Genomic DNA, 17,327 nt, shown 5'->3' with positions numbered 1-17,327 from the left:
CTTGAAATGTAGAGGGAAAGGGAAACTTCACACTGATGAATCAGAGAGGAGATAGCTGTTTTTATTAAACTAAAATGGTTAAATGAGCCTTGTTGGTTAATGATTTGCTTTAGCAATGTGAATTTGGATTCTGCAAGTATTTTATAAGTTCTGTAAGAAGCTTGTTTTAAAATTTCAAAACTCTTAAGATATTAGAAGTTCAGTTATATTTTATAAGAATTTTTTAAAAAGTGTTTATTTAACTCAATTAGAACTGAGTTCCTTTAACATAGACTTTATTATCTCATGTATTAATACCTGCTAGAGGTACACAATGACAAATGTGATTTATAAACAGACACATACAGACACAAGGAAAACAGAGCATTTAGCTTCAGTAACAGTTTAAGAGAAAAGTCAGAAACAGAAATTTTCCCTGGTCAAAATATCAATAAAAGCACCTGGGGCTTATATCCTTTAATTGATTTGAGCTCTAAATGGACAAATACACAATTTTTTTTTTAAATTGCTAAGAACAAGTTTCTTTTTCATGTTGAATAATGATTTTGAAGTTTAAATAAATACCAACAATAGAGCTATGAGGGAGGAAAAATATAAAATACTGATTTTTTTTTTAATCTCACCGTAAGGTGCATTCTTAATTACATAGGAGAGAACTGTCATGATTTGCGCAACTCGCTTGCAAATAGTTCAACAGTATTAACAATGATTGAATTTAGATGGTGGGCATATGGGAATTTATCATCCTATTAAACAGTTTTCTGTACTTCTGAGACTTAGAATAAAACATTGGAAGGAACCTGTTAGACATAATGCTCTATGTGAAGTAATTTGTTCCCTTTGTGAAATTCTAGGAAGGTTAAAATGCATGTTCATAACATCAAGAAAATCACAAGCATTTACGATGTAATCAGAACTACCTGAGGATCTGTGAAATTTGGTGAGTTGGTGAATTTTTTAAAATGTCTTAAAACATTTTGTTTTTACAAAGATTACAGGAGTAAGAGAAGATAAATTTTAATCAACTCTTAATATTTTTTTCCTGGTTGATGTGATATAATTAAATGTGGGGAAAAAAGGTAAATTCTAAAAGGAGACACTACCTTGATGGTTTTCTATGGAGGAAACTCAAGCAGGAAGAAGTTTAATTTAAAAACATAAATTACTGCTCTTTATAATACATTCTAAGTTGTCATTCTTTTGAATGCCTTCCTTTCCAAACAGGTGTGTTATTCTGGGAGATCATCAGGACTTCTGGGTATTTGGAGGTACTGACCTAACCAGTGGAACTGCTGATTTATAAGAAGTTGTCCAGAATTTTGGAAAACTGATTAGTAGAGGTAAAAAATGTTTCCTTGGCAAGTGATGACAGAAAGTGACTTGAGTGAATTTTCCTTTGTTTTTAGGCAGATGTACCTAACCATGTATGTTAACAATGATTACAGGCTGGAGACCGAGAAGAACTACCATTTTTGCCAGCTGGGATGCAGAAAAATTTGGACTTCTGGGTTCCACAAATGGGCTGAGGTAACTAAGACAGAAAACGTATCTTCTTGGTCAACATGTATCTCAGGGTAATCACAGATGTGTTCCATTACCTGATATTGTTTTAATTTGGATAAATACTCAAGAAAATTTAAGAAATAGAGTTTGCTTTTGCTTTTACATCAGTTTGGTAAAACAGAACAACCTCTTAATTACTAAGTACAAACCAAGTTTTTCATTATTTTTAAAATATTTTAGTTTCTATTTGTATTTTTTTGTGATAAGTAAGTAAAATCTGTAAGCTCAGAAAATAGTCAAACCTAGGAAGCTGCTTCTGACAAGTGAATTAGCTTATTGAAAATCTGATATAGATCCTTGGCATTAATTTTCAAGTTTTTACAGTTTCCTTGGATTTCTTCTATCTAGGAAAACAACATGCTCTTTTAAGATGACTATACTCTGATTATAGTCTCTCCTTTATGGATTCCGTACTAAATTGTAACCATAGGTATATTTTACCATTTACAAAAGTGCCTGGTTGGGAAGTATAATACAATGATTTTGTTAATTGAATTACTCTAAAATTTCAAGGATTTATTTTTAATTCAATTATGATTAATTTTCATTTGTCACTGGCTCTTAATGCTTTATTTTAAAGTGTCTTTCATAGGCCCCCTTCTTTCATCTTCTTCCCTTAGGCTCTCTGTCCAGTAACTCTAAGTTCTTACATGTTCATGGTCGGCTTGTGTGTTTTTTTTAAAGCAGGTGCACCAAAAAGCACTTTCCTGTGACTATCCTCTGTTTTGTTCATCATTTATGAGTCCCAATTTTATAGAATTGATTTGAAGAATGTCATATCTTTCTTATCATTGTGTCTGGTTTTTAAAATGCTTTCCTTCTGACTCATTTCCGCATACTTTAAAATAATAATATGAATCAAATAAGTATGGGAATAAAATCACAGTTACTTGTATCACATTTGATTCCATTTATATTGCAAAGTCTTATTATTATGTTGGTGTTATGAACATGCATTTCATAATACACGTATTTAGATGAATCAGATCTTATTCATTAAGGTCATTTACTTTTAGAAATATGTAATTTCTTGTGAATACATGTATATAGAAATACATGTGTCTTTCTATAATTTAAGCAGCTTAAAATACAGATAAAATAAATCCAAGATACAAGATAATATGCCTTTCTTTAATTTAACTTCATGTGAGTTAAAAGACAATTTGAATATTGTTTCCCATTTTCTACTAGCTTCTTGATCATGTTCAGCAGCACATTTATCTTTACATATAGTTAAGGAATCTTTTATTTCTACTGTAGCTCTGTCATAATGGAAATTCTGCAGCAGAATCAGCTGTCATCTATCCCGTGTGGCCAAGTGCAGAGGTGAGAATTCTCATTTGTGGGATGACTACTCACAGCTTTAAATGTTTTTACTGTAACTGCTCTTATAAGGTAGCAAGATAGAGAGAGAGAGAGAAATAGAGAGAAGAAAAGAGTTCTCTCTGCATATTCCCATGTGTGTGATGGCATTAGTCTTCTTCTGCTGTATTTTTCTAGAATGTGTGTGCGTGTGTGCATGTATGTGTGAGAGAGAAATGTCTTGTCTTTGTCCTAATAGCCACTCTTCTCTCCCTCTAGTTTTTTCTCTATCCTCCCCTCCTTTCTTTTTCTTTTTCATCAATATCTTCTCTTTCAAAAAATTCTTGATAAATCAAATTTCCAACTTCCTAACTTTTAATATGGTAAAGTTACTTGGATCCCCAACGTCAAGGGATCTCTTACTTTAATGTCTTTAAGGATTGCCAGGGACACCTTTTAAAAATACAGATTTCCAAGCCTTACTTTGAGCAGTTCTCTTCCAGTAGATCCAGGGTGAGGCTGAGCATCTCCGAGCCTTCCCCCTTCATATTATGGTGCAGGGGATCAGGGGCAGTTTTCCTCTGGGTCTCCCTGCTGTTGCTATGAAAAGTGGCTACAGCATCACTAATATTTTTCTTTCTTGTTTTAATTGCTTTAATATTATCAAGCAGTTAATAGCATTTTCTTAAAATGATGGTCAAAGGCATAGGCATTTGATTTATAATGGTATCTGCAAACCACTCTTTTACTGAATTAATTTGTTTGTTTTGCTTGTATATCCACAATTGTAAATGCTGTGAGTTAAGTGACTGCTTTGCTTCAACTACAGGAGAATGTGAAAACACTCCAGGAGAGAGAGGTTGCATATATCAATGCAGACTCATACACAGAAGGTAAATTTTATTTCAGATTGTCATTAAATAGTATACCAGTATTTAATTCTATCAACTCCAACTCATAAACTAGGATTATCCTCTTTCTATGAGATGCCTCAATAATACCTCCATTTCTCCATTTTACCAGAGAGAACATTATTATGATTCAAATGAATCAATATGATTCATAACTAAGGTATTGATCCTAATTCCTTTAGTATATTTACCATTGGCCTATCTTGGATTACTACTTAAAACTTTAGTACTTTTGACATTCTTCCTGTGGAGCTATTTTTAAAAGTTGGGCTAAAATATTTCATACAGAAATAGTTCCTGTATGTATTGGAACAACTCTGAAATAATCACCCACTACAGACTTCCTTTTGACCCTGACATGTGACATGTGCATCTGTAGGCTTTCATCATATTATGGTTATTTCTAGGTAAGTGTCACAGGACACATGTTAGTTACTGACACGCTCTAGTCTAAAGTCTTGATATTGAATTGAATGAATGAATAAAAACATGAACACTATGGCCTTACCACTTCCTTTGCCAAAGACCCCTAGGTACTGCTGCCGTAATGAGCAATGACCCTGTTACTGCAGGAGCTGCGGCCTTAACAGCAGAGTCCGCCTCTGCAGTCTCCTATCCCGAGTGTGTGCTGCAGCCTCTCTGGCTCCTGAAGAGTTATTTCCACCTTGTGTTTTAGTTTTAGCCAGACTGTCTGTCTGTCTGTCTATTTATCTACCTACCTATCTATTCTAAAATTTTATTTATTTGTTTTTACTGAAGTACATTTGATGTGTAATATTAGTTTCAGGTGTACAGCAAAGTTATTCAGTTATATACATATACATATACATATACATATACATATACATATACATATACATATACATATACATATACATTGTTTTTAGATTCTTTTCCATCATAGGTTATTATAAGATACTGAATATAATTCCCTGTGCTATACAGTAGGTCCTTGTTTATCTGTTTCATATATAATAGTGTATATCTTATTCCTGAACTCTAACATATCTCTTCCCTTCCCCATTTCCCCTTGGGTAACCATAGTTTCTTTTCTATATCGTGAGTCTATTTCTGGCTTGTAAATAAGTTCATTTGTATCATTTTTTTGTTTGTTTACATTCCACATGTAAGTGATATAATTTGGTATTTGCCTTTCTGTCTGACATACTTCACTGAATATGATAATCTGTAGGGTCCACCCTATTTTTAATTCTCCAGGAATGATGCCTTCATATTGAAATCTGTTATATCTTGTTTATAATTAGAAAATAAAGTTAGAATTAAATACAGGTTTGAAGTCCATTTGGAGGTATTAAAATACTCTCTTATTTATTTTGCAGGCAATTATACTCTCAGAGTTGACTGTACACCCCTTCTTTTCCAGTTGGTATATAAACTGACAAAGGAGGTATGTAAATAGATCTGTCATAATGTTTTCTGATGAGTAGATAAATCAATAACTTTTGTTTTCTAAATTACTAATATTTAAACTGGTGACAGACATAGCTGATTTGTATAAATAATAAATCAGAACGAGCTTTAATACACTACTTATGTGACATAACTATGAGAACAGTAGTGCTAGTCTCTGTTCTAATAATAGTTCCTAATAATTGTATACATTTGTTAAAATATGCAGGGTCTATTGTTTCATGAGGCAGAGTCTCTTTGATATAACAGAAACAATACTGAGCTGGGATGGGGAAGCCTTGGCTGTGAAGATTGCCTTGGCTATTCATTCATTCATTCATTCCTTCATTCAGCAAGTATTTATTGTGTGGTTACTATGTATCAGGTCCTATGAAATGAATTCTAGCAGCAACAGTGATAAAAGGACAAGGTTACTGAATCCAAATACTTTGTAATCTAGAGAGGCCACAGACCTGTAAATGAGGACTCATACTTCACTTGAATATTGGATACTATATACAGTGGATGACAGTTGTGGAAGAGAGAAACTAAGACCCTGGGGTAGCTGGTGAGGTTGGAAAGCATTAGAAGGTGTTCACAGAAGGATTAGTGGTTAGGCTGTAAAATGGAAGGATGTGAAAGTGGGGAGAAGGTTTCTCCTCAGAGGACACAGGACCTAATAAAGACGTGGATGTGTGAAAGAACATTTCCCGACCTCTGGGTAATGCAATATAACCTAAATGTAAGGTGTTGGTGAAAAAGCTGGTAAGAAACGGGGCCTGACACATAGGCCTAAATGTTCATAAATCTGGTGATGGAGAAATTAAAGAATCTTTAACAAGTTTGTACATTATCATTTTTATTCATTAGAAAAATTACTCTGTATCAGTGCAGTGAATAGGTTAAGCTGTAGTAAGTCTAAAAGCAAAATGGAAAAAATTCCACATACTTATTTAGCACACAGGAATTTATAAATACTAGTTATTGATGTAAAAAGTACTCTGAAAATGCTAATGCACTCTGAATCTCTAAAAATTATGTGATCTACTCATTGAGAATATGTGTGCTTCATTTAAATAACCCCCCATTATAGAATTTAACTGTAGAAATGTTTCTTTCAAGTAGGTATCACTTAGATGACAGTGGGAAGTAGATGTCACATCTCTGTGGTCCTGTATCCCAATCGCCTTTCATCTTGCCCTGTCCTTTTCACTGTTAGTGTCTTTAACATCTCATCCTCCCAAGTGAGCATCCTCCCATGCCCATCACAACTCCCACCATACTGGGAAGCTTAGGTCCTTCATCCTTTTATTGAAATGTCCCATAGAAACATCTTATCTAAATGCACGCTGTAAAGACAGCCCTTGTTGGGGAATCCTTCTCAGGAGATACATTTACACTCTGTCCTACAGAGGAGGCTTCTGCATTTATAGGAGGGGTAGTAAGAATTTTAGGGCCAAGAAGGAGAAGCTTAGGTCTATCCCATTTGTACATTTATTTAATAAGTATTAAATGTGTAAGTGGTTACAATAGTGACAGGATAAATCAAACATAGTTTCTGCTATTAGTGTGTTACCAGTGTAGCCAGGAGAGACTATGATCAAGAATTTTCAAATCCAAGATAGAGATTAAAATCACCAAAGTGAATACAGATAAAAGTGTGGGAAGCAAAAAATAAATATCTTAGTTTATTATTTTACATGATGGAATTAAACAGCCTGCTTAATGGGAAATTGCAAATTTTTTTCCCATTTTAAAGCCTCTTTTATGTTAATTTGAATTTAATTTTCATGCCACTTTAGATACAATATATCTGTCTTTCAGAGTTTTTGTTTTAGGTAGTTTTTTTAACAGTTTAACTGGGAAATTAAAATGTATCTTTAGTAGTTACATTATCAGGATGAACTAATTAATTGTCCAGAAGAGAAGAGTGAGATTTTATAATCTTGTTTGATTTGATTGTTAGTGCAAGAATCAGACATCATTCATCTGGAGAAATGCTATTGGTTGCTGAGGGCTCAATCCCGAACTGGATGATTTGATTTAGAGACATTTGGCCCATTGGCTTCACCACCAATTCGTCCATCCCTGACTGAAGGTGGGAATCCTTCTATTTTCTACAAATGTTCTTTGCTAAACACGTGAGCCTTGTTCCACCTTTGGAGCCTTGTGTATGTTGGTTTACCTTTCTGCACCTGAATATTCTCATATATAAAATCAGTTTGACCAAGACAATCATTATGAAACTGTGCTCCAGTGCGGTGCCTCAGCATCTGGTGCAGGGTCAGGGTGGTGGACACTGAATAGGCAAAGCTCTAGCTTCCACACATGACCCCACCTCTTCCTCAGCTGAGGAGTGTGTATTGTATATCTTTTATATAGAAGGTTCCACTGCTGTATCCTTCCCCCACCTTTAAAAAATTAAGAAACCAATGGACTAGACCATCTCTAAGGTCCCCACTTAGCTCTAAACTTTTCACTACTATATATATATATATATATATATATTAATTGAGGTTTACAAGGAGTAGTTGTGGGTGATAATCACAAAAACTGTATTTGAAATGTGAAAGCTTGGGTTCTGCTTCTGATTCAGACCTTTTTAAAAAAATTTATTTTAGCAAGTCATTTAACTACTTCTTAGCTTCAATTTTCTGCTCTTTGAGGGCACAGAATTAGATTCTTGAAATAGTCTGTATTCTTCAGGTTTCTAGTGTGTTTTAGAAATATTTGTTAGGGGAGCTAAAACAGACAGGGCTTCCACTTCAGCAGAGCAGTTATGTTTTTACCTTTTTAGAATTAGAGATTGAGAAATCATTTCATTTGAAAACAAAATGATTCCATTTATTTTTTATGAAAAGTTTAAAATCCACAGGATTAGATTATAAATTGCCCTTTATTTCTGAAATTTAATATATTTATTTATACAGATTAAGTGGTACAATGAAGACTGCAGTACAGAATTTCTTTCTCTTATAATATAGTGTGTTTTCTTTGCTTCATGAAGGAGCTCTATGAAGCTTGTTAATAACAACACAGTATATCTCTGATAGAGTTCAACTTTTCTTCTTCTTTTTTCCTTTCTCTCCTTAGTCTTTCCAAATTAGGATAATTGTGGTCTCTGGCTTTTTTCCAGTTAAATTTTTGAAATATATTTTTATTTTTTACATTCTACAATCACTTTTGACTTTTGGAATTAATAAAAGAGACAGGTAGGCAGACAAAACCAAACATTAAATGATAGTATTTTCTTCTAGGAAGTTAAATTTTGTTTATAATTATGCCAGGGGAAAAGAAAAAACTTCCTAAGACAGTGGAAACTACTGATAACTTTTAAAAACTAAGTTAGTTTATGCGAGTCATGCCTCCTTTCATAAGCGTGTTATTATTAACAGGAAGTTTGTTGGCTGTGATTTATTCTGTGTTCCTATTTTACAGGTTTATTTAATGCTTTTGGTGAAAATCATGACAGCCACATAGATTTTAAGGAGATATCCTGTGGGTTATCAGCTTGTTGCAGAGGACCTCTGGCTGAAAGACAGAAATGTAAGTGTGTTAAACATCACAAAATTTGGAAGCTATACAGAGAAAAAAATTAGCATCCATTCATGTAAAAAATCATCTGATTAAAGCTTGAATTTTCATCCTTTTGGCAAATAGCAGTCTCTTGCTGAGGTTTTACTGAGGTCAGTGTAAAGGTTCAATCATCTGTTCTTTTTACTGTGGAGTAATTTAAGATCTTTGTTATTAATAATGGTTGATTTTCCAGATGAATGTACAATTCATGATAAATGAACTACAACATTCATGATGTGTTTGAAAATGTTAAGCATATAGAAAATATTTTCTAGTAGCCTATATAGAAAATATATCTTGCTTAACTTGAATTCCAACTTATTTTCTATTACTGTGTATATTGATATTTTATTAGCAAAATTATATTTATGATAAAACAATTTTATTAAATACTGAATTTATATTTTAAACCTAGCTAAAATATTGTAGCTTAATTTATAAGCATATTACATTAATAAATCTTAACCATATTTGTTTAGGAAAATGCAGCAGTTTACATTTAATTGGAACTTAATTCTTATATATTCACTAGGGTCATTATCGCTGCATCTTTCTAAAATACAGCTTCACAAATACTGCATATTTTGTGTATGATACTTAATAGTTCAATATTCTTTAGTAATGTTGTACTGTGATGCACTCAGTTAATTTAATAGCATAATTGTTACACAGGTGTGTGAAGTAGATAATTATTTAATCTTAAGAATTTAGATTTCTTTTATCTTCCCTGATAGTATACCATTACTCTAACCTGGCTTTGTTATAGATTATTTGTTCACATTAAAGTTCTGGTATTAAAGAGGCTGAAGTCTTTGTTTCTCAATTGACTTTAATTATTGTCTTAAATTTTTTTAAGTTTATTTTTTGCCAGTGGACTAGTGGAAGTTAACCAACTAGACTAACTAGCAATTTTGCTGATATTGATGTTAATTAGCAAAGTGCTGATATTTCGGATTTTTAGCTTGTTCTATATAAACTTCATTGAAGATTTGAAATTGTTCTTAGGCAAAAATATACGGTGCACATTAATTACATTGGAGAGGCAAAATCTTTATACAGTCATCTCTCATTATCTGCTGAGGATTGGTTCTGAGACCCCCTCAGATACCAAATCCATGGATGCTCAAGTCCTTATGTAAAATGGCACAGTATTTGCATATAACCTATGCACATCGTCCTGTATACTTTAAATCATCTCTAGGTTACTTGTAATACCTAATACAATGTAATTGTTTGTAAATAAAATGTAAATGATATGTAAATAGTTGTCAGTGTATAGCAAATTCAAGTTTTGCTTTTGAGAACTTTCTGGGAAAGTTATATATATATATATATATATATATATATATATATATATATATATATATAATATATATATATATTTTTTTGATCTACTCTTTATACCTGTGAATGCAGAACCAATGGATACAGGGGGCTTACTGTACCAGCTTTTTGTTGATTCTTAATGTAGATGGAATATTTTCCACATTGTAAGAATCAACTGTGAAGTGATCAGTTTTAAATATTAGAAATTAATTTAAAAGCTTGAATTACCTTCTCAAAACCTGTGAGATATTGTATAGTAACTTGGCCCTTTTTCAGTTTGCAAGAAATTTAACTTTAGATTTAGGTGAATGATAGAGTTCTCTAAGCTGGCTAATGATATAAGGAGAGAGACTTGTGAAGTGTACAGGAATGCCTACAAGTTCAAAGGACTTTAAGGACACAGTGTCCTCCAAATAAGAACTTAATCCAGAATGTAGTTGTTTGAGGAACTAAGTAATTTTACTAGGGCAGCTTGTAATAAAATGTATTATACTTCAGAATATGAAAGTAATTTCCCTCCATAAGAGTTTCTTTTCTTTAGTTTGCTTCAAGGTATTTGATGTTGACGGTGACGGAGTTCTTTCTAGGGTTGAACTGAGAGACACGTGGTTGCACATTTAGAGGTCTGGAAGGACAACTGCACCGATGATACCCTGGTAAAGTCTGATTGTATACATCTTCTTGCATGTAAACTTCCAACAGGAACATAGAGTGAAGAATTTTTTAAAAGAGGTTGAGAAAAAGATTTCTTACTACTTCCAGGTTCTATATTATGCTACTCAAAATATTCATAGCCAAAGATGCAAAATTGGGAAGAGAATTTGCCTTAGAAAATTTAATAAACTGAATGTATTATGTAAAAAAAAAAATGAAACCACTGGAAAATTGTCATAATCTTTAAGGTAATCAAGCAATATATTTCTGTAATTAAAAAAAAAAAAAGTTGACCCAAAATACTTTATACTTCAGCTACTGGCTTATAAAAATGATACCTTCTCCTTCCTAACTACTGATTTGGGTTTCTGGTTTTAAAGGAATTACACATGGATGTATCCAACATTGTAGAAGACACATAGAATGCGCATGATACCACAAAGGTGAGTCTAGCAGAGACTAATTTATTCTTTTCTAAAAATACATTATATTCTGAATTGCTATACATACCTTACGTATACATACTTGAATCTCTTCTACATCATCCCTGCTAAATGCTTATTTGGACCTGTCGTTACAATACCTCCAAGTTGTCCCTAAGGAAAGCCCATTCCACCTTTAAACAACTCCATTAAGTGTTATTTACATAAAAACATTATATTTTATAAGCTAGGCATTTTATAAAAATTAAGTAGAGACAGCCCTTGCCATCTGTAGTTTATAATCTTTACTTCTCCCATTTTAATACATTATGGTAAGACAAAACTTATATTGAGCAAAGAAGCCACAGAATAAAAGAACACATTGTACAATTCAATTTATATGAAGTTCTAGAACAGAGACAGAACTAATGTTAATGTGTTACAATAGTGATTTTGGAGATGGGTGATTTAACTGGGAAGGACCATAGGATATTTGGGATGATGGAAATTATTTTTTATCTCAATCTGAGTGGTGTATATAGTTTAAAAAAATTTTTTTTCAATAATATTGGTGAAGGTCTGTACTAAGTTCTTTAATAGCAGCCAGAATTAGTGTATAATAACAGAAACAAGCATGTACTTTACAAAGAATAAAGCCTTGAATTTTTTTTAAGTTTCACAACATTTATTGAAGATATTATAATAGGTTTGCCTTAATGTCTATGTATCCCTGTGAAACTGAAGATAATCCATATATGTGAGACACATATGAGTTAATTTGACTCTTTCTATTCAAATGCTGACATGTACCAAGTAGCAGATTGTAGGGTGTAGACCATAGTGGTCTTATACAGGCTTAGAAAAATAAGTAACATTTTTTTTCAATCACAAATCCAGAAGAAATCATCATAGTCTTATTAACTGACACTCAATAGAAATAAATAATAGAAATTAATTTTTCAGGGCTTGATCTTTGTTTGGCAATTCAGATAACCGTCTTCATTTACTTTTCTGCCCAAAACTAAGGTAGCCATTTCTATTTGGTATATATGAAAACAGAAACATAGGAAAGTTTCTTTTAGGAAATACCTTATGTAGAGATACAATTTCCATCGCCTTTTTTCTGGGTGTTTGATAAGTATGGATGTTATCATTGCTGTCTATTTTTATGTAAGACCGAGTTTCTTCTTATGGCTGTACTTTTGAACATTAAAAAAAAAGATCATTTAGCTGCTCCATCTCCGTGTAACCATAATAATGAAATGGTAAAAATTTAGAATAGAATTTGGACCTTTCAATCAAACCTATTACCCATATTCACTGGTGAATAGACTGTGACAATATTACCCATTATTTTGTACCATTACATTGGTATTAATATACTTTAATGGAAGTTGCATCCTGAAAGCCAATAATTACCATCACAGTGCTTTAAAATCTTTTCTTATAATAAATGTTATTATATATTGAATGAATACATGAATATCATTAATAGTAAATATTATTAAGTATCATTAAATAATAAATCATTAGATAATAAAAATATAATTAAGTAATAAAAGCTAAGAACATTATTATTCATCTAGGATTGTTAAGGTGATTGTTCAAAACATGAAGTAAGAAGCATTTGGTTATATTTTTGCCTCCCAAGTAATATTGTCTACTGTATATAAATGTAATTTTTGGTACACTCTGACTCCCCCCCAAAAAAATACTGCTTTATTCAACTTTTGAAAGTAATGTTAAATTTTATTTTGAGGAAATGTTAATATAGATACTCATTTATTATACATATTTAGTTCTTTTAAATCTCTTAAGAAGTCTAATAATATTGCCAGATGTTTTAAAGAAGATCTTAGAAAATTGTTAGGGTCAAACGGCATAATCCAGAGAGTTTGGAAGAATTCTTTCAAAGTTAGTAAATAATCCTTTTTCTCTACCCAGAACCTTTTGTTGGTTCTGTTAGTAAACTTCCCCTTGAACCAGAAGATACTGTGAGTTATTTCCCAGGTCTTACTCGAGGAAGATTTTTGGTGATAAATTGCCCACGTTATGACTCACTACTTCAGAGTTTGGTTACTTTTGAACTTATTTTTGCTGGCCTACTTTTAGATGAACACATAGCATCTACATTAAATCATTAGTTTTCTTTCAGACAAATGACCGTTGCAAGTTTAATAAAACAGATTTTATTCAAATAATATAAGAAAATGAAGATTTAAAATAATCTTAAACATTGTTTCTCTTTCAGAGTGGCCATCTTAACTCGAAGAATATCAGATCTGGAGTGTGAAAAATGTTCTTGCCAATGAGTTTTTGAATCTACTTTTCCAGGTATGTTTAAGGTAAATGACAGAGACCGAGGGCAGTGGTACCAGTAGTTCTACATCTTTTCCATTATGTAGTAGTTAGACAACTAGACTACAAAACCATATATTGTCAAAAGAACTGCATTAACCTGTACACCACCTGCAGATGTTAAGTTAGATTGTGTGAGCTTCTCAGAGTCACAATGTGCATGATAGGAAAGTAGAGTATAGCTGATAATGTTTATCTTAATAACTCATGATAGAGCAGATTGTAAACTCATAGAAAAGAATTTAAAATGTAAAAGCCATAATAATTTGCTATTTTTCTTTACTTTTTTTTTTTAAGACCCTTCCTAACAAGTAAGGCAGTGTGGACAGAGACATAGATCATAAGTCGGTAGCTGTAAATTTTTCACAAAGTATACAATCTTTCCAGTTAGGAGGTTATTTTAGATGCAAAGCTGTTTCTTAATTTACTTTTTTTTCTTTTTTTTAATTTAATTCTTTAGAAAGCCCAAAAAAGATTGAAGGAGAAATGAGGAAAGAAAAGCTGTCAGGGGTGAATATGAAATCATAAAACTTGCCAGATTTTAACTCTTTTCCCAGTTAAAGGAGTTCTCTTTGCTCCAATTTAAAGAAACAACTTATAGTTTCCCATTTTTCATAGTTCTTCATAAATATATGTTGACTTAATAGTATTTTACAGGGGGGAGGTGTGTGAGTAGGGACAGACTGGAAGTTCAAGATTTGTAAATACTGACAGTATATATAGAATAGATAAACAAGTTTATACTGTATAGCACAGGGAAATATATTCAAGATTTTATAGTAGCTCATGGTGAAAAAATATGAAAACAAATATACGTATATTCATAAAGGACTGAAAAATTGTGCTGTACACCAGAAATTGACACAACATTGTAAACGGACTATAACTCAGTAAAAAAATAAAAATCAAGATAAAACTGTTAGAACACTATTAAAAAAGTAGTATTTTTGATTTTTCCTATTTTATTCTCCTTTTCTTATAAAAGCAACCCTATGAAGATCAATAAGGCTTGATATCTTTATATCTATCATGATCCTCCATTGTAAATACAGAGTAACCTTCCTGTGACACAACTATGTTAGAATAAATGAAAATTGAACTCTTCCTGACAGCTAATAACTAATGTATATTTAAAGCATATGAAATCTGATAAGCCTATGATACCCATTTATATCAATCAGTTGCTCTACTGTCAGTTATCAGCCAGGATCTAAGTTGATGTCTTTATAAAATACAAATACATATAAAAATAATATGAACCTACTGCAAACAGAAATGACTTGCTTAGTAATATGAAAATTGAGCAGCTATTTTTATCTCATTTAAAATGATGTCCTCAATTACTTTGTTATCATTAATTATATAAACATTTTGACCACTTAATTTTGTGTCTGTGTCGTCTTGCAGCTCTTACATAGCAAAGCATTTTGAACTTTTATATCGCCTTTCCTATTTTCTCATGCTTATCAGGGACTTGCATAAGCACTATTTTTTCTATGACTCTATAAACAGATGTATGCCTGAGATTTTCTTTTGTGTCTCAGTGTTTCTAGCATTATATTCCTGACAGATTTTTTGTTGGTTATCAATCTAATTTTTTTCTTGGTATATATAGTCCTTTCAAATATATATATATATATATATATATATATATATATATATATATATATATATATATATATATATATGTAGTTAGTTTACAATGTTGTGTCATTTACTGGTGTACAGCACAATGCTTTAGTCATACATGAACATACATTTATTCATTTTCATACTCTTTTTCACCATAAGTTACTACAAAACAGTATTGGATATAGTTCCCTGTGCTATACAGCATGAACTTGTTTATAAATTGGGAATTTCAGATTTGCAGGTACTAAATATTAACATTACATTTCATGATGCTCTTTTTATCCCATATTCAGACATGCTTTTAAAACTTTATGTTCACTTAATATATAAGTAAGCAGACTTACTCTAAATTGTTTTATTTTCTGTCTGTTTCTAAAATAGAATTAGCTAGTAAATTCAGTGATAAATGCTTGAATAATACTTTTATTTTATTTGCCAAGATCCCACTCCTGGCTGACCATTTTGGGTATTTAACTATAAAGTAAATAAATGTCAGTAGAATTAGGAAACCATTCCTGTGGTAATATTGTTTTCAGTCCTTTCAAATAAACTCAGTGCCCAATATTTTGCAGAGGAAGCATTCTAAACATGATCAGGATCTTCTATCTTGTACGTTTGTCAGAAAGTGTCAAATGTTAAACAGTTTGATAAACAGAATAGTGCACCACACTGACCCCTACCTATATACATGCTCTAATCCTGAAATCTGTGAATATATTATTTTACATGGCAAAGGGGATTTTGCAGATGTATCAGGTTAAGAACTCTGAGACAGGGAGATTTGCCTGGATTATCTACATGGGCCTAGTCTAACAACAGGAGTCCTTAAAAATTGAATATTTTCCCAGCTGTGGTCAGAAAGATATGACTTTGGAAGAAGGATTAGAAAGCTGTAAAGCTTTTAGATTTGAAGATAGAGGAAGGGCCATAGGTAAAGAAGTGTGGGTGGACTCTAGAAGCTGAAAAAGACAAGGAAATATATTCTTCCTTTGACCTACAGAAGGGCATAAAACTGATGACATCTTGATTTTTAGCCAAGTGATACCTGTTCCTGACTTGACCTACAGAACAATAAATTAATAAGTTTGTGTTGCTTTAAGCTGCAAAATTTGTGATAATTTTTTACAGCAGTGATAAAAATAAGTATAGGGCAGATAATCCAAATTTATGGATTGGAGGGCTCAACATTTTAAAGATGTCAGTTCCCCTTCAACTGATTCAAATATTTATATGTGCACATCAAAATCCCCAAAAGTTAATTGTTGTTACTGTTTTTTTGTAGAACTTGACAAGCTGATTCTAAATACATAGAGAAGCGTGAAGGGCCAACAATAGCCAAGATGATATTAAAGAACAATGTTAAAGGACTTATTATAAAACAATATTAAGTCTATGTGATAACTACCTAAAGTTAGATATACAGACCAATGGAACAGTATTGAATTAAACCCTATACCATACATGAACAGTAATTTTAGGTAGATTATAAATCTAATAAATTTGAAACATAAAGCAAAGCATCTGGGGGAGGGTAAAGCTCAGGTGGAATGTGTGCTTAGCATGCATAAGGTCTTGGGTTCAACTCCCAGTACCTCCATTAAAATAAATAACCTAATCCCCCACCAAAACAAAGCATCTAGAAAATAATGTAGGAGATATTTTAATGACTTTGAAGTGGCAAAGAGTTCTTAAACAGGACACAGCACTAAACATAAAAGAAGAGTTTTAAGTTGGACTTCAGTAAAATTAAGAATTATTTTTATCAAGAGATACCATTAAGAAAGTGAAAAGATAAGCCACACGGTGGGAAAATATATTTGCTATACCTATATCCAACAAAAGACTTGTATCTAGGGCATATAAAGAACAAAAACCAGTGGAGAAAAAGGCAGAACCTCTATATTAAAATGTGCAAAAAAATTGAACAGGTGCTTCACACACACACACACTCACACACAAAAATCCAAATAAGCTATGAAAAGAGGCTGACCTCTTTATTAATAATGGAAATACGTACTAAACCCACACTTGGAACACCATTAGACATCCACTAGAATAGTTAGTTGTTAAGTGATATGAAGCATTATTGAGTGCAACAAGCAATGGGGACTCTTACACATGGCCAGTGGGAATATAAATTCTTACATATACTTTGGGAAAAGGATTTTTGAAT

The sequence above is a fragment of the Camelus bactrianus genome, unplaced genomic scaffold (genome assembly GCF_048773025.1).
Source record: "Camelus bactrianus isolate YW-2024 breed Bactrian camel unplaced genomic scaffold, ASM4877302v1 HiC_scaffold_154, whole genome shotgun sequence".
Classification (NCBI taxonomy): domain Eukaryota; kingdom Metazoa; phylum Chordata; class Mammalia; order Artiodactyla; family Camelidae; genus Camelus; species Camelus bactrianus.
This window is presented reverse-complemented; position numbering follows the sequence as displayed.